The 17,708-nt window shown below is 39.1% G+C and overlaps 1 protein-coding gene and 1 pseudogene across 1 annotated transcript in view; one reads left to right on the top strand and one right to left on the bottom strand.

Annotated features, from left to right (window-relative positions):
* The window catches only part of PRLR (prolactin receptor), a 203,513-nt gene that overhangs the window by 154,251 nt on the left and 31,554 nt on the right, over positions 1-17,708 (bottom strand). The window lies entirely within an intron of this gene.
* Positions 16,944-17,540, top strand: LOC102480459 (26S proteasome regulatory subunit 10B pseudogene; annotated as a pseudogene).

Below are 17,708 nucleotides of genomic sequence, written 5' to 3'. Positions count from 1 at the left end.
TCCTTGCTGAAAACCCAGCCATTGGTTCCAAGGGCTGGAGCCTGAAATGAAAGGAAAGTTCGCTCATATGAGTCTACTGAGTTGGGCTGGAGATGAAGGGAGCAGGGAAAGGAATTTAGTCTTTAACAGACTCTCTGTAAAAAAAGTAAAAAACAAATTTAAAAGAAAGTATTAATTCTCAGGTTTCCAGGAAAAAAAGTCCATCAACTCCTGTGAATTATAAACTCTGATAAAGACCGAGAGAATGGTTCATTCTGATCCTATGGTCAACAGTCCTATTGTGAGCCATCACTCTCCAAAAAGCCACCCTGAGAAGTGGAGGCTCAACCCTGTAGGCAGTGAGGAGTTTTTCTAGGCAGGGAGGTAACAAGTGTGTGTGTGTGACAATATAAAAGGAAAGGAAGTGAAAAGGGAAATAAAATGAAAGAATCAAAGGAAATGAAAAAGTCCTGTTTGCCCGAGATTCTCATGTACATGCTGTCTGCCTGCATAGAACCTGGACACACATAGAGAAAGGGGCTTCTATCAGAGCAAGCACATTTTGAAGTCTTTAAGGTGAACTGAAGAAATTCTCCAAAGCCTTACTCTCCTGATAAAAGGATCATGTCTTTTAATCTGCACCCCTTAAGCTTTATCTCTTTTTTTCCTCCAGTGGAATCCAGCAAGGAAAGCAGCTTCCCACAGTGGGGGGCTTCTAGGGTCAAGGGACATCTGCCCTGGGCAGAGAATCTTTATTGGCTTGGGTTTTACCTTAGACTTTCAATTCCTTGGGCTTTGCAGCAGTAGCGTTATTCACCTTTGTATCCCTCGAACCCAGTGTGAAGCCTGGCATAGAATAGGTCCTTGATTAAGGCTGAGCCAATGAAGGTCCTGCAAGGTTGGAATCATAGCTGCAGCATAATCTCCTTTGAACTGCTAGTGCCAGCTGCTCTTTTCTCTGAGGTCACCAGCTCCTCCCCAGGTTGTATGGAGGATTATTATGCCTGAGTAAGGCGGGGTGTGGCAGTGGCAGTATTCAGGCATAACTTTCTCTTTAGCCTCGTCCCAACATGAAAGATGCCAAAGTCATAATAAATGATGACACTGCTGGAAGAATGGAATGGCTTCAAGTTTTCCACAGGAGACATGGCAGGTGTGTGTGTGTGTGTGTGTGTGTGTGTGTGTGTGTGATATTTAGCAATTCCATGGTTTCTTGAAGGAAAAACATGAAAAGAAAGAAACCAAATAGTTTTGGCTACTTGGATTAGAAATGCCCAATGTGTTCTGATTGTCTCTGATTCTGGCCAACAAAAAAAGTTACTGCAATGACATTTGGGGGAAGAGAAGTCCTTTTAGGAGATTGCCTGTGATTGCTTTAGTTGGAGGTTCTTACAAAATCACACTCTGAAATGTCAAACTGGTTTGGGTTGGCCAGTTTGCCTTAATGTAATGGATTCTATCTTGGGAGGATGCAATACCATCAGTCACAGGATTAGGAGAAAAGTGAATATAGGGCAGGGGATAGTTTGGCATCTTAGGGGACAAAAGCAAAACTGGAAGTTTGGTTAGAAAGGGCTGCATCCCCAGGAATCTTGTGCCTGCTGAAGTCAGCATTCTCTGACTGCTGGGTTACCACATGAGGATTGCTATGCAGGGGAGAAGCATGGAACTCCTGCCTGGAGTCTGGGTGGCAGTCCCAATGTGGAAACACATTGCTTTTCCAGGCTATCCCAATGTGTTTGCCAACAGGTTGGGTGAAAGAAGTCAAGATCTTCTCAGAGAAAATATGTCTCAGGGATGTCTAGGTCAGTTCAGGCTGGCATAAGAAAGTACTGAAGACTAGGTGGCTTACACACAGTTTATTTCTCACAATTCTAGACAGATCAGGGTGTTAGCAAGGCCAGGTCCTTCTGGTGAGGCCCTCTTCTGGGCTGCAGACAGCAGACTTTTCACTGGATCCCCCCCATGGTGGAAAGAAACTGGAGAGCTCTCTGTGGTCTCTTTTATAAGGGAACTAATCCCATTCATGAGGGCTCCACCCTCAAGGCCTGTTCACTCCCCAAAGAACCCACTTCTGAGTACTATTACTTTAGGATTGAATTTAGGATCAAGGCATAGGAATTTTGAGATGACAGAACCTTCATTTCATTTTATAGATAGAAGGGTTTAAGTACTTGGGAACCATTTTCTCTTGACTCCAACATCTTTTATTTATTTATTTTCACATTAAATCTGTTTGCCAAGAACTTCAGCCATGATGAGAAATTGAGTCACGTGTAAACAAGAAGAAAAGTGTGGCCGGCTTGCTTGGATAAAAGACAGGGGGATTTACAGTCTCACTGGAATGTTTGAAATGACAATTTTTTTTTATTGCCTTAATCAACCCTAGGATCAACTCATCTCTTTTTAGCTACTTCCCCAAATCTATCCAAATGCTAGGCTTTCCCATAGGAGAGCCATTCATTGCTCAGATCTAAGAGCAATCCCTTGATTAGGGTTCAGGGGGCATATTAAGACTCAGTGAGTGTCACTTTTGCTGAGACTACACAGGTGACACCATATATCTGCTTACCCCTGTAACTCACCTGCTTACCCACCAGTTCAGTGCTGAAGGCTGAAGAGCAGGACCTATAGGACCTAAGTCTGGTAAAGCAGCCAATTCACTTGGCACCATCCCCAAGAGAATACCCTCAAATCTGTGGCTCAGCCCGACTGCCTAAGGGGAGCTCTGCCACCAGTAACAGCAGCTCAGAGCATGCACCTGAGTAAATATGCCAACAAGAGCAAAGCTCCAAGAAGACAAGGTTTGGGGTTCCCTTTCCGCTTGTGTTTGTACCTTGATCTGCCTCAGCCCCTGAGGGCACTCCTTGGACTTGCCACAACATGAGGAAGACTGAGACTGGGGAGCTGAGAGAGCCACACCCTTCTGGTTGGAGGGAATGACTGCATCTAACACCTGCACTGACAAAGGTAGAGTGCTGTATGGCTGATGCTGTGGGGACCATTGTCCAGTGAGTCCTTCAATCCCTCTTACAGCATCCTTCCACCTCCCAGTGACTGGTAATCTAGCTAGCCTGGTTCTTCTTCAGCAATTTGCCAATGTGGCTGACAAAGTTTATTCTCCTGCTGTGGACGTCACAGGGTCTCTCTGAGCATAGTGTTGAGAGCAAGAAGATTGAGAAGCCTTGTCCTGAAAAACCTTTCTTTTTCTGCTCCAATGGTGCTGGCCCCGGGCCCTAACAGAGTATTACTTAGTAAAGTCATCTCATACTTGCCAAAGTAAACAAACGGAACACTTGATTATAATGTGCCCTTGACTTTATGGAGCTTTCTCTTAGTTCCAAGTGAAGCTGCAAAACTAACAACCTTCAGTGAGTTTCCTTGGCATCAGACAAAGGGAGTATTTTTGCAGGGTGCTTGCAGGGATCTCATTTCACTGGACTTTGGCATCTCCAATGTCTTCTCTTTGCATCCTTCTTTCCTCAGATGTAAGAAATTCCTGACTCTAGTTTCCTTGCCCCTGCTACTTAGTGAACTGACCATTTAACCCTACTTTATTTTTTTGTTATTTGTGGTTAAGTTGGAGACACCAGTCCTATAAACAGAAAAATATTTTGGCTTCTGAAATAAATACCCTTTTTGTTCTCCAATTTTGTTTCTATTACTAAGGTCTTTGTTTTCTCTTTCTTCCTCACCCTTTCTTTGCCACTGAAAAGTGCATAAAGTCTACCTGGTTTAGCTGTTTGGGTGATAAAGTCAGTGACCGTATCCATGTTCACAGAAACTCTGACAGGGTCTCAGACATGCATCCTCAGACTTTTTCAAGGCAAGCTGTTGACCCACTCACAAGAACCTTCTCCAGAGCCAGCTGGCCTGTCTTCCACCAAACTTTTGTTCCTCAAGGACAATCACCAGCAACAGCCAAGTTTAAAAGAGCTGACATTGTGTTATCTACCTGCACTGCTGGTTCTCCCACCAGGTGGGCCAAAGAGAAAGCAGTGTGCCTTGGCAGGCAGCTCTTTGGAATACGGCATCTCTTTAGAGGCAGGAAAGAAAGGGGAAACAGAAATGCAGTTCTAAGCTCTCTAAGTTCCCCAAAAGGCTATCATTACCAGTCAACAGGCTTTTCCTAGGCATGAAACAATGGAATAGGAAAGAAATGCAGGATCCTTGGAGGAACAGAATTTGAAGCAGACCCTAGTCTTCTTCTCCCCCTGAAATAAGTTGTGATTTTATGAACATTTTCAGTTTAAGACATCCCAGATGTGAAAGATGGTTATACTTGTGACAGACAATGTATCTGGTTGAAAATCAAATGCCATTTTCTGAAAGGAAGAGCTGTAATCTACTTTGAAGTATTACATGGCTAGGAAGAATAATAGTTTTCATTGTCCTCTGTGATCATAACAAAAAAATTTCCAGGTTCCATTTAATTTTTTTAACCTTATTTATTTATTTTAATTTGACCAGAGAGGGACCGAGCAAGAGGCAAAGAGAGAGAAAGAGAGAGAGAGAGAGAGAGAAGAGAAAGCCACCAGGTCCAGGACTCAAACCACCATTGTCCATCTGGGAGTCCAACACCCTTAACCACCACACCACCTACCAGCCCCTCCAGGTATCATTTTTATAGCTATAAATTTACCTTAGAGGAAGTAAAATTTAGAAAAAAATTAAAAAGTTAAAAACACCCAAACTTTCTAGGCGTGCAGGTGGCGTGGTGGTTAAGTCTAATGAACCCCATATGACCAGCTGAGCTAGTTGAGTCCAGATCTCCTAGCAGCTTGATAAACAAGCCAGATGCGTGTGTGTGAGTGCTCAGAATCTCTAAGAGGAGAAGTGATTGTGCCATGGGCTTCCCCACTAGGAGGGGAGTTGTTTTCTCATTCTCTCTCTCTTAATCCCTCTCTCTCCCACAAACACAAGCACCCAGTAGCAAAAATTAAAAATAAAAAAAGACTTGTCTTCAAAAATGAAAAAAAAAATCTGAAACCTAGTTTCCCCCTTTTCATTTTACTTTTTATGATTCTTTAAGTAAAATCTGGCTATTATATGAACAATATAAAAACCATATAACCTAACTTGATATTTCCAAACAAGGCTATGATAAGTCTGCAAAGGAGACTGAAAATGATTACTTTAATATTTAAGGGGGGGGGGTCTTCAAAAAGTTCATGGAAAATGGATATTGTGAAAAAATTATGCATGGGTTTAAATTTTTTGCATCCAAATAAACTAATACTTTAACTCTATTTTTCCACTAATATAAAAAGTTTCCTCATATTTCAATGACCACATTTTGTTGTTTCCTTATTCCTCATAGATTCCAAATTTGTATTTCAATATCATCCAAAAAACTATATCATCATAACTAAAAAGAAACTCAGAAATGAATATAAGAGAAACAAGTCTCTGATGAACTGTCAAAAAACTAAACTAAATTACACAAAACCAGATAGAGATTGGTGTTGATTATAGTCCAGCCCCAGTCAGAATGAGAGTGTGAGTTCTAGAAAACACAAGATTTCTTTTCTGCCATCATGTTCCTCTAGGACCTCAGCAGCTCTGATCATTGGAAAGAAAGCAGAGGTAGCTCTGAGCAAGGGATAGCACTTTGGAACTGGCTGGATGTTTAGTGACATGCAATGGATGATATGGCAGAGAGGCTGGTGGGAAACTCACTAGTATGATATCCTGGACATTTCTCCCAGAGATTCATTTCCTTTCTTTGTAAAATTGGGATAACTATACTTCAGGGGGCTATTACAAGGTTTATAAATAATATATTTAACACACCTGCCCTTGTACCAAGTACCAGGGAGGCACATGGTAAATGGCAGCTCTCATGAGAATCATGATTGATATGCAAAAGCAAACCCATCCTGTCTTGGCCACATGCTGCCTCTGAAACTGTCCTCTGAAAGCCCGGTTTACTCTACGTAGGGGAAGGGTGCTAGTAATTCTCAGAATATAAAAACCCTTAGGGAAGAGACTCTATCTCTCTGATTTGTTGACTGACAATTGTTTTGCCCAACAGGGCTCTCAAAAGTATACCCTTTGTAAAGAGCAGACTAATTTCACTTAATGCCTTTTTATACTTCAAGGAAATGGATATATACACCAAGAACAAAGTTGTCCTGAAAGTTGAAATAAGAACATGGGACTAAGGAAGAACCCAGAGTTTCTGGGCATTGATGTCAGGTGTCAGGAACATTAGGCACGCTTAGTCTTCCTAGATTCTTTCCTGTAAGATAATCCAGATAAATTATACCAGCACCATGTTATAAAAGCCTACAATGTAAGGGGTTAACAGATTTTCCTAGGGTCACACTGATGAATAGAGGCAGGGTTGGAATTCAAACCAGATCTTTCCTTTGCACAGTACATCTTTACATCATTCATCCTTTTCACTCAGGACTCAGCTCATAATGCTTTGCTTTTACCTCCTAGTTTTTAATTGTTTGTCACTAGTAAATTCTACAGCTTAACACACAGATATGAAGATGAATTCTGTCTTTACCAAACTGTGTAATGTTGCACAGATCACTTAAATTTCCTGAACCCCACATTCTTGATTAAATGGGGATAATAAATGCAGTGCTCAAAACTATAAAGATTAAAAACAATAATGCATAGAAAGTTATTAGCACAGTATCTAGCACATAACAAGTATTTGAAAATTACTAACTTTACTAAAAATTACTTTTATCATTGTTATTTCAACTCAAATTCTCTCCCAACTTCAATTCCCTTCATGGAATGAGGCAGTAGAAGAAAGAGCAGAGTCCAAGCCTTGGTCTGTGTGGTCGGGCATATGCCATTTCACTGTTTTGCCTTAGTGTATTCAGCTCAGAAAAATGAGGGTATTAAAAAACATCTATCTCCTGAAGTTACTATGAGAGTGGAAAACAAACAAACAAACACAAACCCTGGAATAACTCTACAAAGGATAGGCAGTTATACAATTATGAACAGAAATTTACCCCCTGGAAACTTTGTCTACTTTCAGTATTTGAAAATGGTATATATTGTTGAAGAACCTTCTGTCTCACAAGAGTGGCTAAAATCTAGCACCATCTTTTATGAGTCAAGGTAATTGCATAAAAGCAAGGGCATGAATTTCATTTGTCCACTTTACTGGTGCCATCTTTTTTTTTGGAGAGGTTTTTATTACAGAGCACGTGTGCTCGCCAGAAAGACAGAGAGACACAGAGAAACAGAAAGTGAGAAATCACTCCTCAGGGGGGATGGCCACGCCACAATCCCTTCTCCTCCATTCTCCTCTTGGAATCTTGGGCATGCCTGCATGCACACACGCCCGTGTGAGTTTAAACCACCAGGTCTAGGACTCAGACTGTGGTCGACTACATGGGAGTCCAGCAACATAGTCACTATGCCAACTTCTGGTCCCTCTGGTGCCATGTTGAGAATCTGTAATGAGACTAGCATAAGTATAGCAAGCTTTACTTTGCGGCAAGGGAGTAAGATGAAAGGAAGAAAGTGATAATCAACTGGACAAGAAATAAAGGTGGAATTCCCACCAGAGTAGGCATGGGGCCAGTATGTTGGGGCATTTTGGCAGTGAAATGGAAAGGGCCTAAGTTTTCAGACTGAGAATGATGATAAGTACTACAAGTGAGTCTGTGTGGGAAGAGATAAAATCTGTGCTGGTTTGTAACAGACAGGTCCTGGTGAGTGAGCTTATTTGATTTAGTGTCTACCAAGATGATTCTGGAATATTAGTGATTCTAAGAAGACACTCAGACCTTAGGGAAATCATTGACTTGGGAGAACATGTCTTAGTCTCTTGCAAAATCACAGCCTTGAAAAACATGTAGTTGATCCTTGAGTGAAATTTCTTGTATAGAAAAGCCAAAGCAGAAAGATGATTACTTCTCAACTGAGTTCATTTCTAAGTAGAAGACTTAGAATCTTCCTTTAGGTTGTCCAGCAAAGTCTAGACAGATCATTATCACTGCCTCTCAACAAACTGCAACAGGAAAATGAACCAAATTCTCCTGTCAGTCCTGTATATATCTCTGCTTTATACAGCCTTTCTGGGCAGTAAGAGTTATATCCAATTGTTCAAATGCATCTGAGAAATTTATCATGGACCCAGACAAGAACTGATTTATGGAGGGAAAGCATTCTTTGTTAACCATACACACTTATTACTTTTTTCACATTCTGACTAGTAGCATCACATCTTAAATGTGCCCTGCTTTTAGGACACTTCAACTTGTGGTTGCTTCATTAGAAGTGAGCTGTGTAGAATTTTATTTTGTTCTTACCTAAGGAATGAGGAATCAGGAAAGTCCTGGAATGAGTACTTGATTTAACACACGCCTCTTAAATATGAACTACATGCAATGCAGGGGTATCTAGGATTATGAACAATGCATTCTGAGGTAACAAAATAAGAGATAAAGTCTCTCATAAAAGGTCATTTATATGCATCATGACCCTTCCTTTTATGCTGTTTTAAATGTAATTAAAATGGAACAAAATGTCCACACATAAAATGAGAAACTATTCTGAGGGTTATTACTAATAAGCTCAGAGACAGGAAGTATGTGGTAAGACCCTGGGCCCCAGTTTTTTTCACCTATCATGTAATCATAGAAATAGATATCCATGTTCTACATTGTAATCTTCTTATTTTGGAAGATTAATGAAATGCTGCTAAAGGTGTTTGTCCCAAATTTCCCTCTCAGACATATTAAACATACACTAGTATTGAAAAGAAATAAAAAAGGAACCTAACGATAACAACAATTTTCAAAAAGTGACCTGAATCTTTTTCCACATGGTATGGGTGAATATGATAAAATGGATTGCTAAGATCTCAGCCCAGTGCTTGTAAATTCATAGTACCCTAGAGCTGGAAGAATCCTACAAGGCCACTGTGGTCCGGCCTTAGATGTTTTGCTCGTTTTCTAACTTTCACACCATTTTCCAATAATTATTCAATCTCTGCTCAATCATATCTGTGGAAAGGGAGATCAGTACTTCACATAGAAGTTACAGTGCATCATAGAACTGGTTAATTGAAAGTTTTTCTTTGTATTGTTAGATATATCCTACTATAACAATTCCTGTTGTGCTGGCTTTAGCCTTTGAAGTAACCACTCCTCCCACAGAATAAATCTTTGATGTTAAACTTCCAACAGATATTGATTCCTAGTAAGGAATTTGAGAACTATAGCTATCCAAAACATGGTCGATGATTTGTAAAATCACAATATTTGATTCATATTATGAGTATTTTCAATATTTATACTTCCAAGGAAAATGATACTCTACCCCTTCAGTGAGTTTAAAGTAAGAAGGCAGCCTTAAGGCCTATTTAGATATTTTTAATATCCATGCATATGAAGAGAACACTTGAGGACTTGTCTGTCTGGCTTGCCTTCAGCCTACACTCCTTATCCTCCAGGGTCTTTTCCATTTTCTCTAGGAAGATTTAAACAAAACCAAACAATATTTATCAGGTATATAATATTTCTTTCATATTTGCTGCATTGAATTTTCAGTGTCTTGGACTATAAATGCAATTGCAGTGTCTGGAACATCTCAGAGGTCTCAGTCAAATATATTAATATTCTTTGCATATCCTTCTGGTGCTTTTTTGCCCTTTACAGGGTGAGACTGTTCAGTTCCAAATATCTGGTACCATATAGTCATGAATGGGTAAAGAAGAAGGTATTTGGAGGCATTACTGGAATGAGTACATCCTTTGATGCAAGACCTGTATATTAATCTGTTTAGTTCCCCCCCCCCAAAGGGCATGTGTGCTTACCAGAGAGAGAAAGAGAGTGAGAAGAGAAAGTCCACTCCCAATGGGAATAGTCACACAGAGACCCCTTCTCCTCCATCTTTCTATCATTTCAGGATTTGAGGCATGCATGCACATGTGCCTGGAGCTATGCAGTTGGCTAGTAGGATCCAGCTGCCTCAGCCACTAGGTCATGAAGCTGGCCCCAATCTTTATAGCTTTTTTTTTGTAAGAGAGATTTTTGCTATAGGGTGCGTGCACTGGATGGAGAGACAGAAAGACACAGAGACAGAAAACGAGCAGCCACCTCCCCCCCACCCCCAAGGGGGATGGCCACACTGCAATTCTTTCTCCTCCTTTCTCCTCTTGTGATTTTGACCATGCACACAGACACACCCACATGAGTATTAAGCTGCCCGATCTGGGACTTGAACTGCAGTCACCTACGTGGCAGTCCAGCTATGTAACCATTACTCATCTGCTGGTCCCTCTTTTTAGTTTTAAACTTGATCATTTATCAAATATATTCTGAAAGATAGCCTTACTAACCACTGCTAGCATTGGTATAACACAGACAAATACATAAAAGCCTCTAGATCAAAAGAGGACAAAGTATAGTCAGGACTAGAGATCCTGAAGTCAGATCTCCCAACTAGTTGTGGGTCTTGAACAAGCTACTTAACTTTGTTATGCTCCAGTTTCCTCAGCTGTAAGATGGAGATGAGAATGAGAGAACACAACAATTTCTTCTCACAAGTAATTTATATATTTCCATTGAGAGATCTTTGGTCATATTCACTATGGTGGTCACTAGCATTTGAAGGGACTAGTGCAATCTAGCAGAGAAAACCATGGCCTTCCAATCAAGAAACCTGAATTCGATCCTCTACTAACTATTGCTCTTCTGAATCACAGATGAAACCACTTAGCACAGTACTCAAGGATCTTTATAATCTGACCCGAGTCTACTTTTTCAGCCATACTTGCTGTCACTTCGTACTTCTCCATGTACTCTGCCTATGAGACTAATTGCTATTGCCCAAATTTCAGGGACATGCAAGTCAGTGTAAGTTTGTGTGTGCTATTGCCTCTCACAGAATCTCCTTCTTATTCTCTTCCTGCTTGTTTAATGACTACTCTACTTCCTGTCCTGCCTCTGTTTGCTCCACTGGATGTGTGTTAGAGGGAAGAGAATGGTCACTTCTTTTTGATGTCTTTTATTGCACTTGGCACACAGTAGGTGGGCAGTAGCTGTTTTCAAATGACTGAGATATTAAATGAATATATTTTAGTTAAGTTTCTTAAGAATGGTAATCATAATATGTCTCCTTTCTACTTAAGAAAAATATGTGAGAGGAAACTCATAATAAAACATATACCAACAATAAGGCACTCATTGAAGATGTAAGGGCAATATAATTTTAGGTCAATCCTATATTCCTTTGAAATCCTGGAAAAAACATTCAAGTGGCAATTATTTTACTTATTTCTAAAAATGCTGGTGAAAATTCCTTTGTTAAGAGAGCATCTGGCTTCTGACAATATTGTATAGTGACCCCATTATTGGTCTTTTTTCTTAAATATTCTATAAATCTCTAATGACTTCTCATGGTCAGCTGTTCCAAGGGTAGATCCTGCTCCCAAAAAATACAGTGACAGAAAAGGATCCGAGCCAGCCATTTCTTTCATTAGGCTCTGGGAAGAAAATCAATTGCTGTGTTGTTGACAGGTTGCCTCAAATGCTCCCTTCTTTGAGAATGATCCTTTCAAAAGACAGCTGTCTTTTTCTATAGACAGTAGAGAACCAAATGGATTCTTGAGCTATAGAACTTGTTGATACTGACAAAATAGTGTTTAAAAAAATCCTTTAGGTATCATCAAATATCTGGTTATGTCATATATGGCAGAGGCCACAGCAGATGTCATGCTTGCAGGACAATTGTTGAATGCAATTAGCAAAACTCACTGGATGGAAGAGAAAAGACAAGGAACCCACATTTCTTGAAGTTTCTACCATGGTCAGGAAAAGGTAGCTGGAATTGTTATGCTGTGTCTGAAATCATCACAAGGAAGCAGACTCACCCTGTTGTGCCAGAACTTTGGACCCAACACCTTTCTGTCTATCTTTGGTCTGGAAAAATGAAAGCCCAGTGACTGGAGTTATTAAAATATTTCTGATCGGGTTCTGTGCCAGTCTGTTGCATTTTTGCTAGTATCGTATTAAACATCCATGCAAAGAGAGCAATAATTCATATGAAGCAAGCAAAGTTTGGGGCTAATGTACTTACTGCATATGGTTTCCTAATAGCAAAGTTCCTCTTCATCTAGTGAGAAAGCATGGGAATTTGAAGCCATCACCGAATTCTCAGTATTGTTCTAATAAATATTTTGGGCAGGTAGTTGAGTTTTCTTTCCCTGAACCTTTACCTTTGTTTGGTATCCTTAGTGTTACAAGTCAAGATTGAGAAAGTCAGACTGATGTCTTTTTTGAGGGTCATAGTAGTCACTGTAAAGAATAACACAGCTCTAATCTTTATAGGTGGTGATAAAGAACATCAGCATGAGAGAGACATAGGTGGTTTTGAAAACATTGTTCTATGGGATAATGTTTTCATGGTATTTAAGGGAATAGGTATTTCAAAAGCTAATCATGTGAAACTTTTCTCTTTTGAGAGAATCATGTGAAACTTTTCTCTCAAAAGAAGATTAGTTTTTGTTTGTTTTTGCCATAGGGTATATGCATTTGCTGAAGAGAGAGAGAAAGAAAAACAGTGGTAGAGAGAGTGAGAAATCACCCCTCATGGTGGATGGCCACACTGCAATCCCCTCTGCTCCATTCTCCATCTGAGACTTGGGGCACACATACATCTACACCCAGCATAATTCTGAAGCCTGAATTGTGGTCAGAGTACACCTTACCACCATGCCACCTGCTGGACCAAAGAAGATTAGTATTTAACTTTGTTGTCTTATACCTAAATTGGAAAAGTATCCTGGATATAGGGTACATATTATATACATGGTGAAAAGATGAGATATATGTTAGCTCTTTCTGGAATCTTAAAATGAGAATGGTTCTCTCTCCTGAGATAGATGTTAGGATTTCTCATGAACAGCAGAGGGTACTTGATTTTCTTGGTACAGGATGTCCCAAGAAAAAGCTCAAGACTCACTCAATGTTGAGAGCTATTTAGCGTTAGTCTTCAAGACACTCTCCTCACCAATCTTATTCCCATGGAACAATCTAATGGTAGATATAACTGTCATAATTTTAACAGATAAATAAAAAATGCACTTATGTAAGAGTTAATTTTTTTTTGAGAAGTTTTTGCTATAGGGCATGTGTGCTTGCCAGAAAGACAGAAACAGAGACAGAAAGTGAGAAATCACCCCCCCTCCAGGGGGATGGTAAGCCACAATCCCTTCTCTTCCATTCTCTACTTGGGATCTTGGGCACACATGCACACGTGCCTGGTGTGAGTTTAAGCCATTGGGTCCGTGGAACTTGAACTACAGTTGACTACATGGGAGTCCAGTGACGTAGCCATTATTCCATCTGCTGGTTCCTAGTTAAAACATTTTTTTAAACAACATGGGTGACTCATCAAAATTCTAAAATCTAGACTCACCACTCTCATACATGGTAGAGGTAGGAGAAAGATCTTAAACTACTCAATGTAAAAGGCCATGTTTTATATATCTCTTTATGTCTTCTTTTTAGTATAGTGCCTGATACATCATGAAGTCTCAATAAAGATTGAGTGACATAAGTTCAAGTGCTACTTAGAGATGATAAAGCCACATATTTGGAGACATATACCTACTTACACTTTGAAGAAGTACAAATATATGATTGACTAGCTTCTTGCTACTCTTCTCCTCCAGGATATTTATCTGCAAAAGTGTTTTAGAAAAGGTGGGACAGCATTTCAAAATGCTGAAGACTGATAGAAAGTTTACATATTCAAATTTCTTAACATGTAAAACAGAGAAACATGTTAGTATTCATATAAACTTGAACTTGATTAAACAAGAGATTTAGTAAAAATTTATGGGATAAATATATAAAATGATAAAATCTTAAAACTACAAAGGACTTAAGGAATTTATTAGATTTCTTGAAAGAAGTCTCTGTTTTTGATAACTTTAAAAGATTCAGGGTGGGAGATGAGAGAGAAGGAAAACTCTAGACAACTCCAAAACACAATACCTGCAGTTAGTCCATAGTCAGAGACAGAATATATTGGGTTTCTATGAAAAATACATCATGACTTTTCCTACAGCCCAATATATTGTGATTCACATTAGATATGGCACTGAATTGACAATCGCAGTTATTAACCAACAGAGCATTTGCCTCTGGAAACAAAACCATCTATTGGGGGCCAGCAGGTGGCATAGTGGTTAAGGTACTGTACTCCCACATGGTCGACCACTGTTTGAGTACCAGACCTGGTGGCTTGAGATTCATGCCAGTGCATGTTCATGTGTGCCCAAAGTCTCTAGAGGAGAATGTAGGAGAAGGGATTATGGCATGGCCATACCCTTGGGGGGGGCATGGTTTTTCACCTTCCCTCTCTCTGTCTCTTTATCTCTCTGGCAAGTGCAAGTGCCCTATGGCAATAATGTTAAAACAAAAACAAAAACAAAAATATCTAACTACTGGTTTGTTCAGAGAAAATAAGGAGATAGTTCATCTTTTCCTGAAAATTGTTCAGTTATACTTCAGCTAAATAGAAGCATCTTTGACCCAATAGAACATCCTTTCTACATCTGTACCCATTCTATATCTGTATTCTCAACCCTTGAAGGATAATGGAGTTGGATGGTAGAATATTGATGAGTGACACACTGACTCCTGGGACACACATTCAGCAAGTAGGGATGACAGGGGTAGGGGATGAGGAGAAAGGAAGAGCCTAAAAGAAAGGTATCCCAAGGATGATGAATTTTTATGTCCTCTCTATTGCATGCAGGAGAATAGGCAGTAGAAAATAAAGAAGATTCTATTTCAATGCATAAAACTACATTAATGACATTCCTGTTAGAATCTGATATTGAACTAGGACATGTCATTCTGCCCTCCAGCTGTAGACCAGAAAACTTAAAGCCGAGTACATAGTGAGCAATTTCAAGAACACATTGCACATACTGAATGTTCACAAATATTGGGTCTAAGTAGATTGATTCTCATTCCTGGGTGAGTAAGCCTGAAAAATAAATAGCATAGACAGTGGAAAATGTGCATAACATCATCTCAAAGTCAATTTTAGAAAATGATTTCTCATCCCCAAGTGATGTAGAAAATACTATGAAAGGACAGGTAGCCATTAAACTGACACCATAGGAAACTGACAAAGCTACTCCCTGAAATGTAGAGGCCCTGCATTACCCTCCCTAAAAGGAATAAGTGGGATTAAAGGTGGAGGATACATAAAATAGGGAACATAATCAGATAAGTGCTAATTTGTTCTCATAACAAAGAGACTGGTGATCACAAGGACATAGCACTACATACCACTAGGAGAGCTAAAATGAGTGACAAAGCTAAATGATGCTGAGGACCCAGAGGAGCTGAAGCTCTCAAAAATTGCTGGTAGGAGTAAAAATGGCACAACCACCTTGGAGGCTATTGGCAACTTATTAATAGGTAAACCTTTGCCTATCCTTTGACTCCAAAATTCTTTTGGTAATTATTCAATAGAAATGAAGAGTATTTCCACAATTAAATTAACAAGAATATTAGTAGAAGCTTTATTCATATTATCCCCTAATTGGAAACATCCCATTTATTCACAAACAGGACAATCTACAAATTATAGTATGCTCATATACTATAGAATATGACCCAACAATAAATGAAATAAACTACTGACACAAACAACAACAGGGACAAACCCAAACATGTGCAAAAGAAGTGAAAAGCAATGAAGTCTTACACATAACATTGTAGATTCCACTTACATAATAGTAAGAGTAGGCAAACTAATTGAAAGAGATAGAAATCAGATCAGTGGTTACTTTTTTTTTTTTTTAGTGGTTACTTCTGATGGTGTGACTTTCATAGAATAGTTATGAGGGAATTTTCTGGAGTGATGGAGATATTCTGTATCTTTAGAGGTGTGAGATACACAGATACATATGTACATCTGGCAAAACTGCTCTGACTGTACCTTAATGGTCTATGCATTTCATTGGATGTAAATTATATCTAAATAAATAAGACATTTGTGAGTTTAAAAAATAGATTTTAAAGAACAGCAGAAAGAAAATGTAATGTAAAAATATGCAAATATTTTTGAAAAAAAAAAGAAAAAGAAAACTTCCTAGTAGCAAAGGAATATTTGAGTTTACAGATTGAAAAGTTTAGAAAGTATAATGTAAAACCAGTAAAAGCAGCTCATATCCAGATACATTATGATAAAATATTTGCATTATAAAGACCAAGCAAAACTTATAAGCATACTGGAAGATAAACAGGTTATTAACTAAGAAATAAAACTATGGATCATCTCTGATTTTTTTCTACCATATCACTAAATGTGAAAGCAAGAAAGATGGCAAGGTAAGAATTTCAGGCAGGCAAACCATTCTTAGATCTAAAGCAAATAAAAATTTATTCTTGACAAATCAGGAGATAACATGCACATGATCTACTTGTCTGCTTAGGAAAATTCTTAAAGACACATTGTTTAGCTGCCTGAGAAAGGAATTACAATTAAGAGGTAAAAACAGAGGAATTTGCAGTATAAAAGGGTAATAGTTGTAGCCACAGGAACTAGAAAAGCATAGACCTACCCAGGAATGTATTGTGAAATGATTATATTGCTGAATAGATCAGAAACTTCACAAAAGAGAAGTAATGCAATGTAAAATACCTACTCACTGTAACCTGAATAAAAAAATGTTAAATCATTCTTACAACTACTGAGAAAAAGATTGGAAGGAAGTAATGATAGGTTGGATTTCTCATCTTTAATGGAGTTTGAGTAATCCCAGAGAAGATCATATTTCATGATAAACAATTGATATCATTTCATTCCAAGGTCAATTAGAACAGTGTATGGTCATTTCTCTGACTTTGGTAGGTATAACACATGGGTAGAAGTATTTTGAAAACCTTCAATGTAAACATCTGTAGGAATAAAGAGGCTGTATTTCTTCTATGTTACTAAAAAAAAAAATAAAGGCCATGGCCATTCCCGGCATCCCCTATGAGCGACGGCTTCTCATCATGGCGGACCCTAGAGATAAGGCGCTTCAGGACTACTGCAAGAAGCTGCTTGAGCACAAGGAGATCGATGGCCGTCTTAAGGAGTTAAGGGAACAACTAAAAGAACATACCAAGCAGTATGAAAAGTCTGAAAATGATCTGAAGGCCCTACAAAGTGTTGGGCAGATTGTGGAAGAAGTCCTTAAACAATTAACTGAAGAAAAATTTATTGTTAAAGCTACAAATGGTCCAAGATATGTTGTGGGTTGTCGTCGACAGCTTGACAAAAGTAAGCTGAAGCCAGGAACAAGAGTTGCTTTGGATATGACTACACTGACTGTCATGAGATACTTGCCAAGAGAGGTGGATCCACTGGTTTACAACATGTCTCATGAGGACCCTGGGAATGTTTCTTATTCTGAGATTGGAGGGCTCTCAGAACAGATTCGGGAGTTAAGAAAGGTAATAGAGTTCCCTCTTACAAACCCAGAATTATTCCAGTGTGTAGGAATAATACCCCCAAAAGGCTGTTTGTTATATGGGCCACCAGATACAGAATAAACACTCTTGGCACGAGCTGTTGCTAGCCAGCTGGACTGTAACTTCTTAAAGGTCATATTCTAGTTCTATTGTAGACAAGTACATTGGCGAAAGTGCTCGTTTGATCAGAGAAATGTTTAATTATGCCAGGGACCATCAGCCATGCATTATTTTTATGGATGAAATAGATGCTATTGGTGGTCG

The sequence above is a fragment of the Tupaia chinensis genome, unplaced genomic scaffold (assembly GCF_000334495.1).
Source record: "Tupaia chinensis unplaced genomic scaffold, TupChi_1.0 Scaffold000489_1, whole genome shotgun sequence".
Classification (NCBI taxonomy): Eukaryota; Metazoa; Chordata; class Mammalia; order Scandentia; family Tupaiidae; genus Tupaia; species Tupaia belangeri.
Note: the sequence above shows the minus strand (reverse complement) of the source record. Positions and strands in the feature narration are given on the sequence as shown.